Below are 23963 nucleotides of genomic sequence, written 5' to 3' on the forward strand. Positions count from 1 at the left end.
TGCCCTAAAGTCCTAGAGGCTGTCCACAGTTCCCTGCCACATGAACCTTCCGGTAGGCAGTTCATAGCATGGTTGTTTGCTTCTTCAAGGCCAACAGGAGATTTCCTTGCTCTGGCCTGCTAATAAGGAGTTTCATATAACAAAATACAATCATGGGCATGATACTCCATCACCTCTGACATACAATGTAACCTAAACAAGGAACCAACATCCCATCACTTTTGCCATATTGTATTAGTCAGAAGCAAGTCACGGGTTCTGCCTGTCCTCAAGAGGCGATTATACAAGGATGTTATTCATTGGAGGTTCACCTTATGGTGTGTCCTCCATATTTGTGGAGAACAAAGTCTATGTCTTATTGATATTTGATGTTTATATTGTTAACAAACATCACAGTGCTTTGCACACTGGAGTTTAATAATAATTTTTTGGATTAGAAAATCATATTTCCAAGGTATTGCTCCTTGGGAATACATTGATACCCAGTATGCGGCAAGATGGGAAATGCAGGGGAAGCTAGATGGTTCTGGAGATAAACCATCTGCTTGGCTAGAACAGATAGTAAGATGTCCCAGCCTCAGGGGGCTGACATCACAGGCTTAGCCACCTAGACAAAAGCGCAGACACAAGGGTTATTACATAGTTCAGGAACATGGTCTGAGATAGAAGTCACACATTACAGCTGTGTCGCAGGTCAGGATGCAGATGGAGTTTATTTGGCTCACATGTCATTTTTTTAAAAAAATGAATTAGTAGCTAACCTTTTCAAATCAGGAAATTCCACACCAAAATTCAGATTCTTTCTTCTTCTTGAAATTGCAATAATCAGCAGGATATGACTTGTGGCCACCCTTGTAAATGAGGAATGTACTTTCCAGTCCATCCCAATCCTGACCCAGCCCTCTCCATTCAGAAGTCATGTGAGTTTGCAACCTCTGATCTAATGTTGCAAGGGGTCTTGGAAAGTGGACCAGGCTCAACACCTAGAAACAGAGGAAATGACTAAACTTTAGTAGTCCAGACAGGAAGCTGAGTTCTTGGAAGCCTCTAGATATGGAGGCCTTCACCAAAAAGGGGCTCTGTTAAGAGTGAAGCCAGGCTAGAGTTACGAGGAGTCTCTGCAGACTCAGTTTTAACAGAGGAAGTCAGGATAGGGATAGCAAAGAAGGCCAGTTCTATAGAGGCTGGCCAACAAAGCACCTTTGCACTGTAGAATCCCATGATCAGAACCAGCCACTGGCAAGACAGTAAGAAACACATAAGATGTAGGGATTCTGTCTTGGTGAGTCCTAGGACCCTCATTCTCAGGGTAATATACTTGAAAAGGGGGCTTAATGCTCCTCTTCCACCAGAGTGGAGGGGCAGAAAGTAGAATTCCATCCCTCAAAGAGGACTGGCTCAGAAACTAGAGAAGAGAACTAAGCCTATGAGTGGATATGCTAGTAAATTCCATGAAGAGATGGGGAAAGAGGCTGGAGCTGATAAAGGGATTTCATTTCACTTAATTCTTCAAGAATCCAAATTTGTTTCAAGAAATGTTTGGTTTCTTCCAAATTAAGGTATTAAAGAGTCTGTCTCCTGCTTTCCTTAAAAAGAAAATATCATCACAGAGTCTCAGACATATTTAACATCATGAATGCAGAGTTTCTGCAACAATTAGCAAGGAGTTTCTATTTCAAAGGAGAAATTGCTGTTTTTATGAATTTTCCCTAAGTGCTGGATAAAACAAATTACTCTAACCCAAAATCTTTCTTTGCCTGCTATTTTCTCCTTCCGCCACCTTTCCTATTTCTTAGCCATCCTCTATTCAGGTGTAGGGAAAGATCAATTTCCTGCTAGTGAATTTCTGAATACTTTAACCTCCTGTTGGTGAATTTCTAAAGCTTGGTACAGTCCCTGGTTTCCATGGTGATAATTTGAGAGTAACTACCATCCACTTTCACCACTGGATGTCCACAGAGAGGTGTGGTTTATTCTTGACTGGCAAACTTTTCCACCACGCCTGGCAATCACTCCTACTATTGGTTCACAGAAGGTCTATGAGTGACCTCAGAATCAGCTGTTGAGGTGGTGAAGACTGTTGGACAGCTACGTAAAGCAGCAGTAGCCAGGTAGGTCTCAGTGGGAGGTTATGAGGAACAGAGAACACCCCTTCAAAGTCAATGCTGTCCATACCAGGGTTAGTTTCATATGCCATGAGTGGCATATACTTAACCTCCAGTGCTTATGCATGCCACATCCTACTAAGCAGCAAAATAAAACTCCTCCTAAGAAGCATGTAACCTGAAATTATGATGGAGATGAGGGCAGCTATGAAAGAAGGAGGAGGAAAAATTGAGTGATGGGAGATTTACCATTGCAGCAGATGGAGCCACTGTCCTCAATGTTGTTATAAGAAATAGAGATCCCCAAAATTCTTTTCTCAGATCTCTGGCTGCCATTAGCTGTGTTTTCCCCAGCCCTCCACCCAGTACCTGGAAGTCTCCATGGTGATATGAATAAGTCTTTAGATTTTTTTTCTTTCATTCTTCTTGGAAACTTTGAAAACATCCATTGAATATGCATTAATTTAAAAAATTCATCCAACTAATCTTCAAGGCATGGCTCAAGGACTGCTGGCTCATGAACTCATCAAGTAATTGCTCAGCGTTTTCTGTGAAAGGAAGATTGTGGACTGTGCTGTTCCCAGGAAAGCAAGGTCTTCCCTTTTGGTTATTACACGCTAAGGAAGGGAGTATGGGAGTGGAAGACTATCTGTCCTTGAGAGTTGACTTTATTACCTCTCCATGGAGCATATCTATGACTTTAAAAGGAATGTCTGAGTACTAGAAGTTTGGTAAGAAACTTCCTTCTTTTTTGAATCAGTGTACTACATCCCACCATTAGTACTCCCTTGAGTACCTGCGAGGTAACCAAGCATGCCTGGCACCTTTATAAGTCTCTTTTCAGGGGAGCTAGGTTCCAGCTCATAAATATGACTGAAATTTGGTTGCAAACATACCCCAAAGGCTACAAGTTGATGCTGCGGACACAAGTGAAACTCACTTGTTAGCCGGGCTCATCTGTTTCATTAAGGATGGGGCTAGGTGGACAGGGACTGCAATGAATCAAGTTGTTTTGAGGTCTAAGTGAGAAAGCTTGTGACAGGAAGAATGAAGTTGAAAAAAAAGTTTCTTTTTATACAGTAGATAGAGGAAAAGAAGTCAAAACTGCTGCCAATCGGTACAAAGTCTCCTAACACTCTGTGACCTACACAGCCATGTGTACTGCATGGTCCCCTGCCCTGCCTCCCTCAGGAAGAAACAGAATCTTATGCTATGGAATAAAATCCAGATCACTGTTTTGGGGCCCCCAGTCTGACGTTCATCAGACACTTTTTTCAGTCTATCTGGGAAAATGAATCACATAGAATAAGAATAATTTTTCCTTCCCTCCAACCTGAACCCCCGCCCATTTACTTAATACCCCCACTGCTTATGCATGCCATATTTATTTGAAAGATGGTTATTTAAAAGATTCTGTTAAACAAGGGGAAGACATGTATATGATATGTACTTGTGTGCGTGTGTGTAAAACATCAAATGAAGATGACAAACTGAGGCTAAGAGCCATGCAAAATTCCTATTCTCATTGGATGTTCTGTTTATATGTCACTGAGTAACAAACTTCCCCCAAAATACTCATTTATTCAGCTCATGAAATTGTAATTTGCAGTTAAAATATTGACTTACGTCTATAGTTACTGACACAAAAGACTCCCTAGATTTATTAAGTAAAAAAATAAATTAAAAAGCTAATTGTAAAACAATACATACAGTATGGTCCAAATTCCAGAATTACAAAACTCAAAAACACAGAATAGAACCATATATACATGGTTTTGAATATATACAAAGTGGTTACTTCTAAGGAAGGAATTGAGTGAAGGGAGACTTTCTGTTTTATTCTAAATACTTCTTTATTATTTGAATTTGTACAAATATACACAGTTGTTACTTAGGTAATTAAATTAAAAGTAAATATATTAAGAATAAAAGAAGTTTTACAAACCCATCTGAAAATCAATTTTCTTGGTATAGTAATGACTACAACCCATCATCCAAACAATTGATCAGTGTACATTTAAATCAGCCATCAGTATAGTACAGCCACTATGGAAAACAGTATGGAGATTTCTCAAAAAATTAAAAGGAACTATCATCTGATACAGCTATTCCACTTATGGGCATTTATCCAAAGAACATGAAAATACTAATTTGAAAATATATATGCAGCCCTATGTTCATTGCAGCATTATTCACAACAGCGAAGACCTGGAAGCAACCCAAGTGCCCATCAATGGATAAATGGATAAAGAAGACTTGATATATGTATACAATGGAATATTACTCATAAAAAAGATGAAATTGTGCCATTTGTGATGACAATGGATGGACCTTGAGGATATTATGCTAAGCAAAATAAGTCAGACAGAGAAAGACAAATACCATATGATTTCACTCATAAGAGGAAGATAAACAAACAAACACATGGATAAGGAAAGCAGACTGGTAGTTACCAGAGAAGAAGGGGGTTGGGAGGAGAGTGAAAGGGGTAAAGAGGCACATATGTACCGTGACGGATGGAAATTAGACTTTCGGTGGTGAACATGATGCAGTCTATACAGAAGACAAAATATAATGATGTACACCTGAAATTTATACAATGTTTCTAAACCAATGTGACCTCAGTAAAATAATTTAAAAAATAAAATAAATCAGCCACCAATAGCTCTCCTTACTCTTATAGTCAATAGATGTTATTATCTACTTAACACATTTGACACATTCTTTTTTTTTTTATTAAGGTTATGATAGATTACAACCTTGTGAGATAAAAATATGGAACGCTTCACGAATTTGCATGTCATCCTTGCACAGGGGCCATACTAATCTTCTCTGTATTGTTCCAATTTTAGTATATGTGCTGCTGAAGCGAGCACTTGACACTTATTCTTAAGTTTGAAAATTGCATGACTTTCCTTCCCAATGAAACCAGTAAGCACCTGAAGACAAGAATTTTGTCTCCTATTTTTTCTATTTCCTGCCTTCCCACCATCTGGTACATTGTTTAGCACATAATAAATATTTGATAAATATTAGTTGAATTTAACTCACTCTAAGTCTCCTTATAGGCTAAAGATTTGATTGTTGTAAATGTCTGAAAGGATAAAGACTACAGACATACAAGAATACAAATATCTCCTTAAAATTTACACCTTCTACTGAGTCTGCTCCCTAGTTCTCAGTTGGAATTATGCAGAGGCAGGAGAGAGGAGGGAGAGAAGTGCACTTTTAACAGACTGGTTTTCTGATCTATAACTGGCCACCATTATTCTGTGTCCTATGTCACTTTAAAAGCTGTCTTGAAATAGTGTATTGTTGAGATTCTTAGAGTTAAGAGGGAATAAATACAAGACAGAGAAAATGAGATATATGCATAAAGTTAAAGATACATACAAGCTGTTATAGCATTATTGATTAAAGCAAAATTTAGAAACAAACTAAATGTCAAAAATAGAAATAAATATTTAAATAAATGAGGATCGATCCCCACACCAGACAATGCTGCAAAGCCATGTTTCCAAGGCCTAGTTCATACAGTAAACTGACTCCATATGTTTAAGTCTCCTCCACTCCCAATTCCTGTTGAAATCAAAAGCCAAAATGAACAATGGGGAAAATGTTTTGCTAGCCTTGAAAACGAGGTAAGGATCTTATCTACAAGTCAGACATTTTAAGTAATTATAGCAAGTTCTAAGACAACTGAGACTAGATTGAAGAAAGAAATAGGAAAAGAAAATCATACCTGAGCAATTAATGAAAGGGACCTCATCCCAGATGAAAATAATTGTTTACAATACGGCAAAGAAATGTTATGCAAATCTCAAAATGACTTATGAAATTACATGAATAAACAGTAATAATCTAGACTGAAAGTCACATACAATTCAAAACAAAAGTTTTCTCCTCTCTCATATACCCTTGCAGGAAGAGAAGATAGAAAAGTTTTCTTGATTTACCATCTTAGCAGGGCGGCATCAACATCTTTTGTCGTTCTTGATTTAAAGTCAATTTTTTTTTTAATTTAAAGATGCTCACTAGGGTTTTCTAGCTGGCCAAACTTGGAAGTAGTTAGAGGAATTAAGAGCTAAAAGAAAAATGTTCTCACAATCTTCCTTAACCTACACACAAAAGAGGCATTATGCGGAACATTCAAGGCCAAGTCCTTGAAAAAGGACAAAGGCTTATATGCTGTGTATGGCCAAAATAGAAGGAGAAGCAGCACCACCTAATCTTCTACCTCTAGTCCCGCGACCAGAAATTCTCCTAGACCTACCCTCATCATGAGGAGGAGCTGGTCACGCCTGTAGCATTAGAGACCCTTTGGGCCGTGGTGGTTGGCTATCCAAAGATGCTTATTCCTGCAAAAGCCACAAGATTGTCAGCGCTCAAAACATCCTTGGAACATCACAGGGCCCATTCCTCAGCCATCTATGTCTTCTAAAGTGCTTCCACCATCTTATTTCTTACTGATTTATATGAGCTTAAAAGTCCATTATTATTGGCATCACTGCTTTATCTTGCTTAATGAGACAAAGTATATATTATTAACTACAATTTTCTTTTGGTAAAAGTTGCTACTTTTTCTTTTCTATCGTCGTAGTACTTTAGTTATAAAATCGCTAAATTTTACTACTATTATATTAAAATTTATTAGTAGTAATAAAAAATTTAGTTTGAGCAATTCAGTGAAAACAGAGGTAAAGGGAGGAATAAACATGGTTTGCTTAAATTGATGTAATGCAAATTTTAAAACCATATTATCAAAGATTATGTGAAACTTATAATATGCTTAATGTATTCTAAATAAAGAGTACATTCTTAATTTTGTTCAAAAAGAGAAAATGTTTGTATACATTTCTATTTAAATATGTGTGTATACGTGTGTTCATGCATATATATACATATGCATATAGATTGACAAAAGATATCTCCAATATTTGTCATCTATAGATGCTGAAATTACCTATAATTCATTTTCTTTAAGGTGTTCAAAATTTCCTATAATAAACACATCTCGGGGCCGGTCCAGTGGCACAGTGGTTAAGTTTGCACGTTCCACTTTGGCAGCCTGGAGTTCACTGATTCAGATCCCGGGTGCAGACCTATGCATGGCTTCTCAAGCCATGCTGTGGCAGGCATCCCACATATAAAGTAGAGGAAGATGGTCATGGATTTTAGCTCAGGGCCAGTCTTCCTCAGCAAAAAAGAGGAGGATTGGTAGCAGATGTTAGATCAGGGCTAGTCTTCCTCCCCCAAAAAGTAAAATAAAATAAATAAACACATCTTAAATTAATACAAAGTAACCATTTTAAAATAAAAAAGCTTAATATAATCAAGAAAAATGAACAAAATTGTTTCATTAGTATTAGATTAGAATTATCAACTCAAAAGCAGAGTAAAACAAAATCTGAAGGCAAGCCAATGATCAATACAGAATGAACAAATTTTCACTATTTATTGTAACCAATATCATTTACTAAGTAAAGCTTTTACTATGTAATTATGATATATTCTCTATTCAAGCCAATATTTTTGATAAACGATAATATTCTATAAGGTTAAATCAGTCAATATCCTACTATAAAGCTTTTTTTGTTTGGGGGGAGGTTTTCTTTTATATACTGAAAGGAGTCCCTCACTTATAGTTAGAGGCTGGAATTCAAGAATGTCTCTGACATTTTCTAACTGTGTGACTTCAGCTGTCGCTAAACATCTCTGAACCTCCCAGTGTCCACAAACTACAAAACATTGTTACACATTGTCACTTCTTCACAGGATTACTGTGATGAACTGATATAATTTTGGAACTTTGTGTAAGATTGTGTAAAGAGAACTGTATTAATATAGTGATTTGAAATCTGGTTTTGGCACAGTCACCTGTAATTGCTAATGGAAAATCACAGTAAAAATATAAATAAAATTTCATTTTTAAAAAAGCTTTAAATTTAATAAGGAAATAGAAAACATTTCCTAGTATTTCACCCAAAACGCCAATTAAATGATACAATGATGGCACAAAGTGAGGGATAAATATGACTCAGTTGCAAGACTCACATATCACCAAATGGAGACGTGAGTTCCATGGATAAGTTTGTAGCTCAGATCATAACCAATATAAGTCAGATCACGAAAAAATGCTTGTCTTTAAATCACTAATATTTTGAAAGTTAGAGAATTAACCATCAGAAAATCTATCACTAAGATACAGATTCAAATGTGGCTGCAAAAAGAGTCACACAGTATCTATCTAGCCAAGATCATGTGGCTCAAACTGTAATTGATGGTAGTTCATTTTTATGAGACTTTAAATTTTGTAAATAGTCTTTGATTGAAAATAGGATGATTGCAATGTAGTATAATAACAGAATATAGTCACTGATGATAGTAGATGAAATCTGACAACAAATTGATATACTTGGACTAATAACAGGGAAACACTCAACTACCTTGGCAACAAGTATAATTGAGATGACAAAATTATGTATCAAACTAATTTTTACAGGGCAAGTATGTATTTGTAAATAGGAAGTCTATGTAATATGCATATATATAAGTCTAGAATATTGAAAAAGATAACTACACAGGGCACTGAAATAAAAAATAGTTACCAATTAATGAGGGCAAATATTTAATCACACACAGACATAATGCATCAGAACTTACTCATGTAGCAATTTTCCACAGTACAAAAATGATTAAAGATGAAAGCAGAAAAGAATATATGTGAGTAATGGCAGTAGTTCCAATTACTGGAATTTCTGCTCATAAACTACTATAATACTTTTTATTATACTCAGTTATCTGGGGTCCTATCATATTATGATGACAGTTCAAAGACTGCACTGCCAAACCTGATTCTTTCAATTAAAAATTGGCTATCCTGGGGCTTGCCCAGTGGTATAGTGGTTAGGGTCGTGTGCTCTGCTTCAGCAGTCTGGGGTTCGCAGGTTTGGATCCCAGGCATGGACCTACACACCACCCATCAAACCATGCTGAGGTGGCATCCCACATACAAAACAGAGGAAGGCTGGCACAGGTATTAGCTCAGTGACAATCTTCCTCACCAAAAAAACAAAAGAAGGATTATCTAACAATTGGGTATTGAAATATATTAACAAAAACAATACATATTTTCTTATTTCACCTCTTTTTAATAGCCTCCTCAGAACTATGTAGAAAAATAATACTAACATTATCACCATCATACCAGGAATTTAGGTGAGATTTGTTTCATTGTCTTAAGTTTTGTTTGATTTTTTGTATTAATTAGAAAATATTGCCCCCAATCCTAAGGCTGATACTATAATAGAAAGCAACAGAATCTAATGGGAGAGAAAGCCAAAACTAGATCCAAAATATATAAGGATTTATATACGGAAAAATGGTATTTCAAACTCTTGGAGAAAGATAGAATTCATTGGTACTATGCTCAGTGCACAAGCTCTCTCTTAGGTCTATGGTGTCTACTTAGCAGAATGCCTGGCATACGCTCAACAATCAATAAAAAAAAATTCTTGACTAATTCAGTAAAAAATATTTGTCAGTTTTCAACCACATAGAAATTTAAGATGTAACAGAAAAAAGCAAAAAGAAGAATTAAAAGAAAAAGTGGCAATTATACATGTCAATTCAATTTTGTGTAAGCCTTACTATGCAAAACAAACAAAAAAAAGAAAAACAAGATATCACAGAAAATATGGATAGATATAAACACATAAAAAGGAAAAAGTCTGTATGAAGAATACAATTAAAAGAAAAATGATATAATGGAAAAATATGTGCCATATGTATGACAGGAGGTGATTAGAATTTGACATATCAGAAAAAAAATTCTAAGAAAAATTAGCTGAGGATATCAATAGGTAAATAAGAAAATACATATAAATGGTCAACAATCCTGGAAAATATTCAAGCTTACTAGTAGTGAAATAAATGCAAATGAATACCATGATGAAATGCCATTTTAAACTAAACAGAATTGCCAAAGAATAAAATAACCAAGAAGAAATAACCATATAACCAAAAAGGAAACTTTCTGAAAAGCAATTAGAAAGTATACATCAGGGGCCGACCCCGTGGCCGAGTGGTTAAGTTCGAGTGCTCCACTTCAGCAGCCCAGGGTTTCGCCAGTTCGGATCCCGGGCGCGGACACGGCTCCATTCCTCAAGCCACCCTGAGGCGGCATCACACATGCCACAACTAGAAGGACCCACAACTAAAACTATACAACTATGTACCAGGGAGATTTTGGAGAAAAAGGAAAAGAAAAATCTTAAAAAAAAAGAGAAAAGAAAGTATAGATCAAAAACTGTAAAAGCACACTATATTTTTACCTATTTCATATTTATTTCAAATCAGTTATCAAATATACACATTAATATTGATATGCTGTACAAGAAAGTTCTATATAATATTTATAATAGAAATAATTGGGAAAAAATCTAGATGCTGCCTCCCACTCTCCATTCTTTCCTTCTTCATTTTGTAATAACACTACCATTCTCCTCTCCGTGTTGTAACAAGTGACATTTTTATAAGGAAGTAATTTGCCTTTCATATAAAGGGAAGGACATGGTGCTCATGAAATAGTTCCAACCAGACGGAAGCGGGCAACACTCTTGGAGATAGAAGAGAAACAATACAGAAGAAATCTGGATTTCTAGGGGACCTCACAGAGTAAAGACACCCATCACAGCTAAGTCACCTGCCTATCTCGCTGTATCAAGAGAGAGAAACAAGCTTCTATCATACCTGAATGACTAAATGTTCAGGTCTCTTTGTTACAGCAGCTTAGTCTCTCTTCTAATTAATACAATGCCCAAACAATATAGCATTAAGCTCTAAGGGATCCAGAAGAGTGGAACAGTTAGATTGAAAGGCAAAGTTCCAAAGAACTTTGCATAGTGGGAGCTTAATTCATGTTTATTGAATTGGACCAAAGCAAATCCATTTTCCATGAAACCCTTTAGTAGCATTTTAATGAACTCCCATTGAAATAGCAGGTTAAAGTTAGCTCTAGTTTTAAAATTTGCCACTATTTACAACATATTCAGCAATATTTCTAGGATTTTGCTATGGAACTATTAAGCGATTTCTTTTACATTACATAATTCCAATAAGGACTTTTTTGTCCTTTTGTGTGGCTTAAAAGCTGATGCAATATTCAATACAAAAAAGGCTGTGAGTCATTCAGCTTGTTTGGGCAGAAGATGGAAACTTATTGAATGTAGCCCCTCACCTGGTGTCATGGAAACCTGAACAAGTGAATACAAATGTAAAATAGGAATTCACACAATTTCAGAAGGTATACAGAATTACAAATTCAAAAAAATAGGATAATTTGCTTCTCACACTGATTCTTTACTACTATGTAATGTTTTTCTATTGAGGTTTTTTTTTGTTAATACAGGCAAAGGAAAGAAAACAGTAGACATTTTCAGAATTTATGTTTCCATCTAAAATTCCCAAATCAACTAAGCCTAAAGACTTCAAAATATATTTTTAAAGTGTCAACCAATGACAGGTACAAGGAAACTGAAATTCTTCTCTAGGGGTTCTATTAAACTTTTAGATGCCCTGACTTTTCAGTGATTTTAGGATAATCGTAGAGACTAGAAATAATAAATTCTTACTATCTGAACACAAGACCAAAGGTCAGTGTGACATCAGCCTTTGTCCACACAACTGTCAGTCCAACTCTGAACGAGTCAATCCAGACAAAGATGGATTAGTTGAATATCCTTGAGTAGAAATAGCTAAAGATAGCTCTAAACTTAGCAATGAGACTAGGTGGATTCAACTAATATGTCTCAAGTTTCATATGCATACAAACAAATGCCCTGAGCTGGCACTTTATCTCCTAGTAGAGATAAAATGACCCTCACAGAAGATGATTCTTCTGGAGCATTCTTCTATTCCGTGCATCTCATATTTTAGATACATGTTTGAGGGGAGACAATATCCCACCTTAATAAGTCTGTCTTCCTTTGCCTGACCAACTCTTCAGGTTTCAGGACAAATATCACTTCCTCAGAGAAGCCTCATGGCCCCCTACCCTCACCCCCCAGTCTGGGTTAGATGCTTTTGCTATACGCACCCTCATCTCTCTATACAATTTTATCATGGGCTTGGCACACTTTATGCAACTGCTCGTTTGTTTATCGGTATCCTCCACTTTACTCCATGGAGAACGGACTATCTCAATCTTATTCACTGTTTTGTTCCCAGCAATTAGCTCTATGCCTGGCAGAAAATGGGCACTCATTGTCAAATGACTGACTGAATGAATGAATGGACAACTAATGCCAAAGAAATAAAAGGGCAAGACAAACCCACCATTTCTTCACCTGCTCTCCTGGGTCAGGCCTCAATTTTTTATTTGGTAGAGTAGTTATTTTATTATTATTTTCTCACAGAGCTTCAGGTCTCCCTGAAAACCACCTACTACCTCTGAAGGCAGGACCCAAACTTTCCTGCTTTCTCTGCATTACATGTCCCAATCTTGCTTACAACATTTTGAACAGTAAGGAGAAAATGACGCAGGAGTACTTTTTGCTAATTTTCCAATGGTTTATCAACTACTCCTGGACACTAAAAAAAGGCATATTTTCTTGGCTGTATGTTGGAGTTCATCTGCTAAAATCTGTAAGCATTGAATGTAGATGAAATCTTTCAATATATTATGCATATAAAAATATGTAGTAATATAGCTTTACATTATTTTTAAGATAAGATATTCTCTATATAAAAGCAAATTTCTAAAGGTTCAAGTTTCTGAGATTAATTAAGATGGTAATGAGAAAAGTTAGGTGAACTCAGCTGTAGATTTGAACCGTGACTATTACTATCGCTTTTCCCATTCACCAGCTGGGTTCCCTGAAGTCAGGAAATCTAGTAGAACAAGGAAGATGCACTAGGACTCAAGCGCCAAGAGTTGCCTTTGGCTCAATAACAGGGTTGAGATCATAAATTTGAACTGCTCATCCAATTTCCCCATTATGAAATTTACAGACTATTTCTTCCTTATATTCCAAACACTTTGCCACCCAACTGTGGTCCCCATCTGGCTGTAGCTTTCTCTGTATCAGTCCTGATTTTCTGGTTGATGATTCTCCTATGGAAATTGTTTTTGAACAAAACGTTACAGAAAACAATCTCAGCTGCTGAAGAAATCCATTCTGAAATACCCTGTTTTCATTTGCCAACCGTAAAAGTCTAGAAAAATGGAAATTTAATTTTGAGTATCTAAGAAAAATCAGGACAATTATATTTTTTAAATAACACTTGAGAAGTGTTCAGTTCAAAATCCAGCTTAATTTTTTCTGAGGTGGGAGGGGGGCAGAGGAATGACATTTATACTTCATGGTCAGTGTTAATGGTTTATTGTAGTCCTAACTTGCTGCACAGTTTCCATCATCCCACAAAGCTGCTCTGTTGAGGGGATGTGAACACTGCTAACACTGCCCAGTCAAGTATGCATATTTTAATGATGCTTCTAAAATACATTTGTAAGAGGCCCCAAAGAAAAAGATCTTATTACATTCAACTTGAGACAATCGAAAACTTCAAATATATTGGAACCTTATTGGCAGAAAAAGCTCTCAAAAAAATGAGACTGTCTGCACATGAAAAGAGGAGTGGAAAATTGAGGCAATTACCCAGAACTTCAGGATAGGAGAAATATTTTAGCCTTTCTATGTCTACCCACAGAAGCAAATGCTTGCTTTTCTTTCTCTTTTTTTTTTTTTCCTGTCTCTATTTTGTTTTTCTTTTTTCTGGAATGAAAGATAGGGATAATTGTTAAAAGTTCCCATTTCACCAAAACAGTGCTAAAACAAATATAAATGTCTGAAATTTCAATTCCAATTGGAACCTGAGTTTTGTCACTTTTTGGGGAGGCAGGGGAGGCCGTAACGAGAGTAGGAGCTTCTGAGGTCTCCCTTACTTCCTGGTTTTTAGAGGACTAAAGAAGCTCTGAGCTAAGAAGACACAGGGAGGCAGCTTCTGGTAGCAGGAGATCCTGCTAGATGCCTTGAGCAGTGGCTGTGGGAGATCGAGGTGCAAGCATGGGCTTTTGAGCTAGGCCAGCGTTCCAACCTCAGCTTCTTAGTTACTAAGCAAATGCTTTTCTCTTTGGGCCTCCATGTCTTCATCAGGCTAATGGTACCTAACCTGCTGCCTGGTAGTGACTAGTAAATTACAAAATAACATCAGCAAAGCGCTTAGTACTGGCCCCAAAGATAGCATAGGCTTGGTAAACAGGAGCTCCTGGTCTGAGTTAGTTTGGGATGAGCTCTAGTAATAGTTCATGCCTTATATGTGCAGGAATAAGTGCATTTTCACAGTCCATAAGTGCAAACACATCAGCTTTTGGAAGCAGCTAACCTTGTATCATAAACACAGGGCTGTTTGGAGACCTTTGTCAGCCCCGAAACTCTTATATCAGGAGACTTCAGTCCCTTTCATTTACAGCCTCTTCAGTGCAGCCATACCCAACATAATATATGATTTTGTCTGCTGCAAATATTTTGAAAGGATGTTTAATTTTTGTTGCTGAATACAAATTTAAATTTAGCTGTGATTTCATTTCTCAGCAATCATTAGTATATTCTTGTGATGTGAGTACAGGCTAATCTATAATTGTTTTCCAAATGTGATATAATGTTTATGACAAATTTAATAATTTCTAAACATTAATATAATCACTAATATATTAATTTTGATTAAGACCATTCTTGAATAAGAAAAAAGATCATTGACTATTTGTCTAGAGACAGGTTTACATCCCAGCTCCAGAGCTTTCAAGTGTGTGACCTGCAGTAATCCCTTGGCCCCTTTGAACCTCCTTTATGAAATGGACATATCATCAATGTCTCCACTTCCTTCCTCCATAAGTTGTGATGCTTATATGAGAGAATATATGTGTAGGCACCCTGTAATTTGTGAGAAGATTTGTACTTGAATGAACAAATGGAACAAAATCAGTAGTAGTGACCTCAAAGTCAAACCCAGACTCTTTTTCAGTTTTTCTCCCATCCTTTGTAATAAGTACTAACAGAGAGAGCATCCGGGGGAGAGCAAGAGGGTGTACTAAGACTTCACATCTAAAAACCAAGAAGAAAAGTAGCAGATCTAGGACTCTAATGGCTATAAGCCCTGCCTCGGAGGTGTGGCACACAGAGGTCAATGTCACATTCAATGACAACATGCCCTTCCTCCTCTTCCGAACCCACCTTCTAGCAGCCATTCACATGGTACAAGGAAGGGCCCCACAAGTCGCCTGCTTGGGCTCCCTGGAAACTTCTGTGGCTTTCATCAGTTATGAAAGTGAAACGAGGCCAGACATCTTTCCAGGGCCAAAATGGTTCGGAAACAAAAATACGCTGTGCTGCAAACCCACCTAAGCCAAGGCAGCTGAATAAGCACCCAGCTCACAGCACAGGAAACTGGGCTGCCCTGTAAATAAAATTAACGTAATGAGACTCTGTCGCCATCCCATGTCTGAGCTGAAAAGTGATTTCTGCCAAGCCCTGCATCCAATCAGATAATCATGTCTCTGAATAAGCATGAGACTTTTTGCTAGAGACTTTTCAATGGAAATTTGGAGCACCTTTGCAACAAAATAATTTCTTTACGATCCGTTTCCCTAAAGAATTATAGCATAGAGAGGACTTCTCCCATTCTGTGATTTTAGGAGCTAATTTATATTCACGCTAAACTCTGTTTTAACTAAGAATGGACATAAGAGTGAACATAAGGGAGGCAGGAAGGGAGGGAGGGAGACAGAGAGAGATGGAAACAGAGAGAAAGAAAAAAGGATTTCACTGTCTAACGTATTTTCCCTATGGTCCCTAAGCTAATAAAGAACTAATGATTAAGATACCATGTCTGGCCCCTTTGCAATAGGATATCCAATGAGAGTGACTCTCAAAGGATTTATCCAAGAGGCAGGCAAATTTACTCATATAAACAAGAAGAGGGAAGAAAATTGTTACAGATATGTCACAGCCTTATCTCAATAAGCTTGGCTGTGTATTTAGATGCTTGGTTGAATTAATACATCCCACTAAGTAACCTTGCCACCTCCTGTAGCCTGCTTAGTGAACAAGAGAGAAGCAGCCAATGGCAGGTGACGATATTGTATGTGTTCCTTGTTGCTGAAATCAATGACTAATCCTGCATGGCTGGAACGAATAAAAAGGTAAGGAATCTGCTCTGACTGCAGAATGTCTTTTATAATATTTACATTGAAAAACTTTTAATAATACACTCACCCATGGTAGTCTACGTTCCATAGAAATACAACAGATCAGCTAGTTGACCCCCTACAGTCTGATTAATTCAGTCCTGCTCCATGTACATCCCTCTGAATGTGTTCTTACATCACTTCATGTTTCAGTAGGCTGGCAGTCTTTCTTTGGCTATTCTCCATGTAAGCTTGGTCAGGACTCTACCCATTATGGACTCCAAGGAGTGGTCTTAGCTGATTGACTATCTTAGATGAGGCTTGGAGACATTTTAGGAGTACTTGAAAGGATGATGTCTGGGAACATGACATAGTTTGGACTCACCTGAGTACAAAACTTTTAAAATTTAGCTTTTGGAAGGATCCTAAATGTTTAGAAATAAAACTTGAAAATAGGCTAGGTAGAAGGAATGATGAGACAAAAAACAAAGCCTGATTTTTTTTCCCCCTCAAGTGTAGCTGGTCAAAAAGAAAAAAAGGCAAGAGTAAAAGGAAATTCCTGAAGTGTCTGCTCCTGGGTGGCTGGAGGGGGAGAGTGGAATGGAACTGCGGATTCTTGTGGACTCAAAATAAATCTCACTACTCTATACCATATGCGGTATAGTGGGAAAACCATTTGCTCTAAATCACCATGGCAAATAACTTGAACTCTCTAAACCTGAGTCTCCCCATCTATAAAACGGGAGTACCTATCAGGATTTTTGTGAGGATTAAATGGGATAAAGCACATAAAGTGACCAGAAGTATGTCCCACAAAGGGTAAATATTCAAAAAACATGGCCATAGTGGTAGTATTAAAGCAAAGTGTAAACTTGCCAAACAATGTTGCCTACGTGCCTATGCTGTGGAAGTTTACAGCAACAATCTGCATGCCACCTAAAATCAGAATTCAATTCAAATGCAAAACTTTTGTTCTGGTTATTTAAAAGCATACTGAAATGTTAATGACTGAAAGTTTTTATTTATTGTTAAAGCTAATTCTGAGGAGAGTTAAAAGAAAGATTGAAATATTTGAAGAATGACAACATGAAAAATAGCACAAAGCAACAATCATAAGTAGAGATAGACCCTCACACTGACATATATATATATATATATATCATGGTTAATGTAAATCTCAGCTAAGACCCATCAAAGACTAGCAAGCCAAATGCATTTCACCTCCTCCCAATAGATTCTGTTTACTATCTTCACCGAGGCATCTTGTAATATAAGGGTGATTTTAAGATATTAAAAGTTAGCTTTTGGAGTTAAAAAGAAAGCATAAACTGAGTCTACAAGCTCAGATCACCTTAGAGTTTGAAGTCTTTAGAACACCATTCAGTTCAACTTTCACCCCATGCAAAAATCCCTACCTGGAGAGCCGTTGGTTACACATCTGAACACTAATAATCACAGGAGCTCACTGCCTCCTAAGGATTTCCACTCCATTTTCACAGTTCTGATAAAAATTTCTTCACGCGGCCGGCCCCATGGCCGAGTGGTTAAGTTCACACGCTCCGCTTCAGCTGCCCAGGGTTTTGTCAGTTTGGATCCTGGGCGCAGACATGGTACCACTCATTAGGCCATGTTGAGGCAGCGTCCTCAACTAGAAGGACCCACAACTAAAACATATACAGCTATGTACTAGGGGGATTTGGGGAGAAAAAGCAGAAAAAAAAAAAAGAAGATTGGCAACAGTTGTTAGTTCAGGTGTCAATCTTTAAAAAAAAAAAAGTTCACACTGAATTGCATTCCACATCCTTATGACAATTCCTACCACCTGCTAGAACAATGCAACATGAGTCTATTCTCTCTTCTACAAAAGCCCTTTAAATAAATACTGTTCTCAGGGTGGCCCCAAAATCTTTCTCTCACAAACCAAATATCCAAAGTACCAAAGGAGAGGTTTGGTTTTTTGGTTTTAATTTCATGGAAATTTTCTGATCACTCACCTCTTGGCTTATCGGTGAAGCACCTGTTAGATACCATTCTCTGGTGTGAACTGAGAAGTATAGTTTAGGACAAGACCATGAGCTCCCTAGGACTTGACATTAACCTGCTATTAATGAAATCCAAAAAGAAATTAGAGTGTTTAATAGCTACATCATTCTGTTCCCTTGTAAGAGATTTGGTTTGTGTAAAAATCTACTCATGTTTATATTAACAGAAATCCACATAAGTCTCCCCACCTGTGTTCTTCTTTGTTTTCTAACCTAAACAATTGAATTTGAATTTAATCATGATAAATGAAGTTGTCTTAGTTTTAGCTGTTTGTTCCAACTAGCCTAAATCACCTTCAATTCCATTTTTATTATGTGATCCTCAGTTTTCAAGCACTTGCATACCTTTTCAGTGCACATCCAAAAATTGACCTGCTTTGTGAAAGGGATGGGGACAAGTGCAGAACAGGGAGGCCAGGCATCTCTAAGCCACTCTCAGGGCAAAATCTCATGACCCACGTTCTTTACTGACAGCTTTCCAGTTTGTCAACAGGAAATCAGTAAAGATTGTCCAATGTCTTGGTCAAATGTCTTGATCAAATTAATGAAGACCTTGATATTTTTTTAAAAATCACCTGATTTAGAAATCCGGTAATTTATCAAAAAAGCAATCAAGACTGACTTGTATGTCTGTCCTTTTAGACACATTCTGAAATCTAGTAGTTGTACCTTTTCTATGAATTCACAAATCATTTGTTTGTAATTGACTTAACTTTTACCTAGAAATTGGTGTTGAATTTACCAATGTGTCATATCTATAATCTGTTTCCCTCTCTTCTTTTTGGTAAATATGTATGTATACAGATATATACAAAGTAAAACAGTACATGTTTTTCTCAAGGCGTCTGCTTCCTTCCCTGAATCTACTCTACAAGTTTGTCCTTTCCCCAGAGTACAATCTGTCTGGGTTTGATATTAGAAATCATGTGAAGTATCTGGGTATCTGCTTAATGTAGTCTTTCCTTTCTTGAAATAATAATACAGAATATTAGATATACCTATGTACATATTTATATTGTTTATATTTTTATTATATGTTATATATACGGTCACGCACCACACAACAACATTTCGGTCAATGACAGACCTCATATATGATGGTCCCATACATGGTGGTCTTGTAAGATTAGCACCGTATAGCATAGGTGTGTGGTAGGCTATACCATCTAGGTTTGTGTAAGTGCACCCTTCGATGTTCACATAAGATGAAATTGACGAAAGATACATTTCTCAGAATGTATCCTTGTTATTAAGCGATACATGACTGTAACATAATAACATATTCTTATCAACATTTATTCTACTTTCCAGTTTGGCAAAAAAAAAGTCAGATGCAAAATAAAAAACAAGGTCTATCTTATTCACGTCATTTGGTAGCATTATATTTCATTTCCCAGAATGCTAATTCAGCCTTCCTTTGATGTGCATACAGCTACACTATGATTTGGGAAGGAGGGGCCGGGAGGCCAGGAAGAGTCTTTTTCAAAGACTGAAATCCTTATAGAATTTCAAATTCTTGACATAATTCTTACATATGCCTCTTAGTCTTTTTTTAAAAAATCTTTAAGTATTTTTCCTTTAAAAAGTTACATTTTTATACATCTGCATTCATTTCTAATTACAAAAAATGATTTATACTCTTTGTAGAAACTCCTGAAGTGGGATTTTTTTTATATGTGTTATTAGAGGATTTTTTTTAAGTATTGCCAAGAAATGATGTTTTTACAAACCACTCCTTCCCTCCAGGCTTTTCAATGTACATATTCAGAACCATTTCTTTTCCAAATCGAGAATATTTCCTTTCATTATATCTTTGGCTGTTACTTTTATTCCAGTGGTTCTCGATTATTTTTCAGAAAACCTGTAATATTTATATTCTCCATTTGCTACATTTTCATCTTGTTTTATCCCTTTTTGTTCTAACATATTGTAGGATGTGGTTTTCTTCCATATCCTTAATTAAACATATGTCATTTTTCATATATGGATATATATTGTTGATGGAAGTGGTGACAAGTTGCCATCACTGTCTGATAACCAGATAAGATTTAAGAAAACCTGTAGAAATATTTTTAAATGTAAGTTTATCAGCATCATCTCTATTAAAACTCATTGATATCTTTGCTCTTTTAGAGTATTCAAAATCATCTGGCCAGAAATGCATTTTGGAATTTCTTCTCTGACCCTTAAACCATATATAATTTTACATTGTCTATCTCTGGAAGCACATTTTCTGGATTGCAAGATCCAAGAGAAAAGTATCATGTCTGTCACATGTTATATCTCGCATTAACATCTAACGCATTACCAGGCTTATAATACATACTCAAAACCTACTATTTGACTGATATATTTACTCTGAATAAAAAATAAATATTTACTTTAATTCCATCATACTGTTGAGCTTTCTATATTCAAGTCATTCATCCCCTCAAATGTTCTGCTTTCTGACTTAACTGGATGCTAGTAGAGATGTGGTAAGAGCTAAGAGTTCTAGAGAAAAAGAACAGCCTTTGCCCTGTTTAGAAGATTACCAACCATAAGGTAAACAAACAAGAAAACTAAAAACTGAGATAGATGCCGGAGCAGAGTGGATCATGGGATATTAACAGAAACCCAGGGAAAGGGCGCATAAGACAGCCCGGCAGAAAATGGTCAGGAAAGGAAATTCTAGTTATAATCCTAAACTGAGGCTCTAGGTTTAATCCTCTTTTGAGCTGCAAAAACATGACGACACTTCCTGTTCACTCTTTATCACTCACACTTGAAAAGCTCATAATTCCTTTTTGTTTGACAAAAATACTCAGCTTATCTGTTCCCCCTATCATGGTGAAGTTCAAAATATATTTGTTTCCCTCAGTGCCAAATAGGGTATTTTAAACCACGTAATAAGAGGTTGTTATTTGCTCACAAAATACAATATGTATTAAGGCAAGGGAACCATCTTTCAAGTAATCTTTGCTCTGATCTGTAGAGGATTCATAGCTGAATTTAGGGAAACGTTCTTTCCCCAAGTAATTGCAATATCCATCTAATTCTAGCTGAAACAAACTCTTGTCATTCTGCTTATTCACACACCTACGTGAGCAAATGTAATTTCCTCGTGATAAAGTATGTTGGCTGAATTGGTAAGAAAGAAATAGGAAAAGTAATTATTCCCCTCCTCCCAAAAAAAGGAACAAAGGAACCCTGGGCTTGCTTATTAGTTCTTTGGTATGGAGCCATGTTTTGAGTTGGGGAGCCTGCGTAAGCATACATCTTATGCCGGGTTTGGAAAGAAATAAGGAACAAATACACAGCTTATGGAGATACAGATACATGAGATTTTCTTTTGATCCATTACTATAGCATTTAATGGTAGTTTTATATATATTCTTCCATAAATGTAAAGTGATAATAAATCAACTTGCTTTCTACCAAGAGGCACAATAACGCAAAGATAAAAACCTAACCTTCTGTTATCTGTAGCATGTATTTTTGGCTGGCCAGTTTCTGAACTCTCTTTCTACCTTTGGAGAATTCCTCACTTTATAAATCTTAGTGGGAAACAGAATCTGCTCCAAATGGAAGCTGCCAAAGACTTACTTTCCCAGCTCCCTTTGCAACTAGAGAGAAAGTATGAGACCAATATTTTATCAAACAGATGCACATGTCAAAGGCATCAAGTCCAGACTGGATCACGGGCAGCATCCAGTGCCAGTGGTGGTGATGGTTCAGGATGGTGCGCTGATACTCAATGGGGACAGCCAAGGTATCCTTAGCCAACTGATTCAGTGGCAAGATTAGGTTTGGGGTATCTGGCTTCCATTTACTTATGCCTATTTTGCCAACCTGGTCTTCCATGCTTCCAGGCAATTCAGCAAACTACCTAATGTAGTCTTAATTTGTTCCTTTTCTGCTTAAAATATCCACAATTAATTTTTGTTGCTTGCCGCTAAGAACCCCATTTACACAATGGTCTTAAAATGAGTCTCCTCCACTGATACTAATGTCCAGGGTTCTGTTATTGCATCCAGCTCCCTCTATGGCAATCTACCTTTTTACATACCTGACTCTTTTCTGTGAAGTCCTTGAGGGCAGGCACAACTTTTTTTTTTCCTTCCCATAACTTCAGTCCATAGCACAGTTCCTAAGATATAGTAGGCATTTCAAAACGTGCAAGAAAGTGAATGATGCCATTAAAACACTTTTATTGTTTCCCAGATAGGTAATTCACCTCATCCTTTCACATTGAAATGACCACATACTCTTTCATGTCTGTTCTTAGAGAGATTTTGTTATTTGCTTATGAGTTTGTCTTCTTTACCAGGCAATTAGCTTTCATGCCAGGACTGAGTCTTAGTTAAATGGGGATCCAGTATCTGATAAATAAATTATTGGTGAATGTGAACACAGCTAATGAATAGTAGAGCCATGACTGGAAATCATGTCCACTGACTCTTGCCCCAGCCACTTGCACACTCTGAAGGAGCATCACAACTAGCACAAGAATCTATTGTTTTTGAAGTTATATTTATATTACCACCTTGGCCTATTGGCACTTAGAAGCAATCCTCATATAAAATACTTATTCCACTTCCCTAAGGTAACCAAACAGGCCTCAGGGGACTAAGGAAGCTTAGAATAGCTGATTCTAGAAAACTTGTTGAGACTATAGACTAGTCAAATCTATATCAAGATAATTATTATTAGCCATATAATAATATCTACTATTTTATAATGTACGTATGTATTGTCTCAACCGATCTTCTCAGCATACTTGAGGAAGATGGTAAATATTTTTACCTTCCCAATTTATGTACTGAAACATCCACTATGAATTACTCCCCCTAAACCATGCTCCTAGATTGTCATCCTTCAAGCAGCCAAGACACTAAAATTGTGCCACAGGGATTATAAGGATATATTTTTTTACTTCTCCATCACTCTTGAGCTAATGGTCTCTGCTTGGCTGTCTTGAATGTTTATTCAACCTATCTGCAGTGTGGTGTCATGCAAGGAGGGCCAATCTTTTAGCTAAAAGAACTGGCTGTCCCACTTATTACCTGTGTGTCCCTAGCCAAGGCACTGAACTTCACTTTCCCCTTCTACAGTGGTCAGTGTGGCTACATTGGTGGTTATTATTATTGTGGTTGTTGTCAGATATTATTCTCAGTAATTTATCCAAATTATTTTCTTGAATATGTATGGTAACTTTGAGGTAAGGCACTATTCTTATCCCCATTTTACTGATGTGAAAATTTGAGGCTTAGAGAAGTTAAGTAACCTGTCCCAAATTTCTTAGTTAGTCCAGAATTCAAACTTAAATTTCTCTAACTCCCAAGACCTCCCATTTAACTAGCACATGCCACTTCCTTCCCCATTATGTGCCTCCTGCCTTCTCTTTGTACTTTCACTTTCCTCAGATGGATGGATCCACCACACCACAGATAATGAAGTTACCTTCCAGCCTGTCACTTCATTACTCACGGAGCTGAATCACGGCCCTGAACTGCACCTCATCTCTCCCGTCAGCCCACACCACCCCTGATCTCACACCAAGCACGAATGCAGACTCCTTTGGCCTTATGAGGAGAATGACAGAGCCTCCCAGCTTATTTATCAAAAGAGCCTTAAACTTTTAATAAATGA

The 23963-nt window shown here is 36.9% G+C and overlaps 1 protein-coding gene and 1 non-coding gene across 8 annotated transcripts in view; both read right to left on the reverse strand.

The window, feature by feature from the left end:
- Nucleotides 1-23963, reverse strand: part of RBMS3 (RNA binding motif single stranded interacting protein 3) — a 1258536-nt gene that overhangs the window by 921670 nt on the left and 312903 nt on the right. The gene's annotated exons all lie outside the window — the stretch shown is intronic.
- On the reverse strand, nucleotides 4875-4981 carry LOC124231472 (U6 spliceosomal RNA). The gene has a single exon (XR_006886539.1). It is a non-coding gene; the product is annotated as a U6 spliceosomal RNA (small nuclear RNA).

Source organism: Equus quagga, chromosome 1 (assembly GCF_021613505.1).
Source record: "Equus quagga isolate Etosha38 chromosome 1, UCLA_HA_Equagga_1.0, whole genome shotgun sequence".
In the NCBI taxonomy this organism is placed as follows: Eukaryota; Metazoa; Chordata; class Mammalia; order Perissodactyla; family Equidae; genus Equus; species Equus quagga.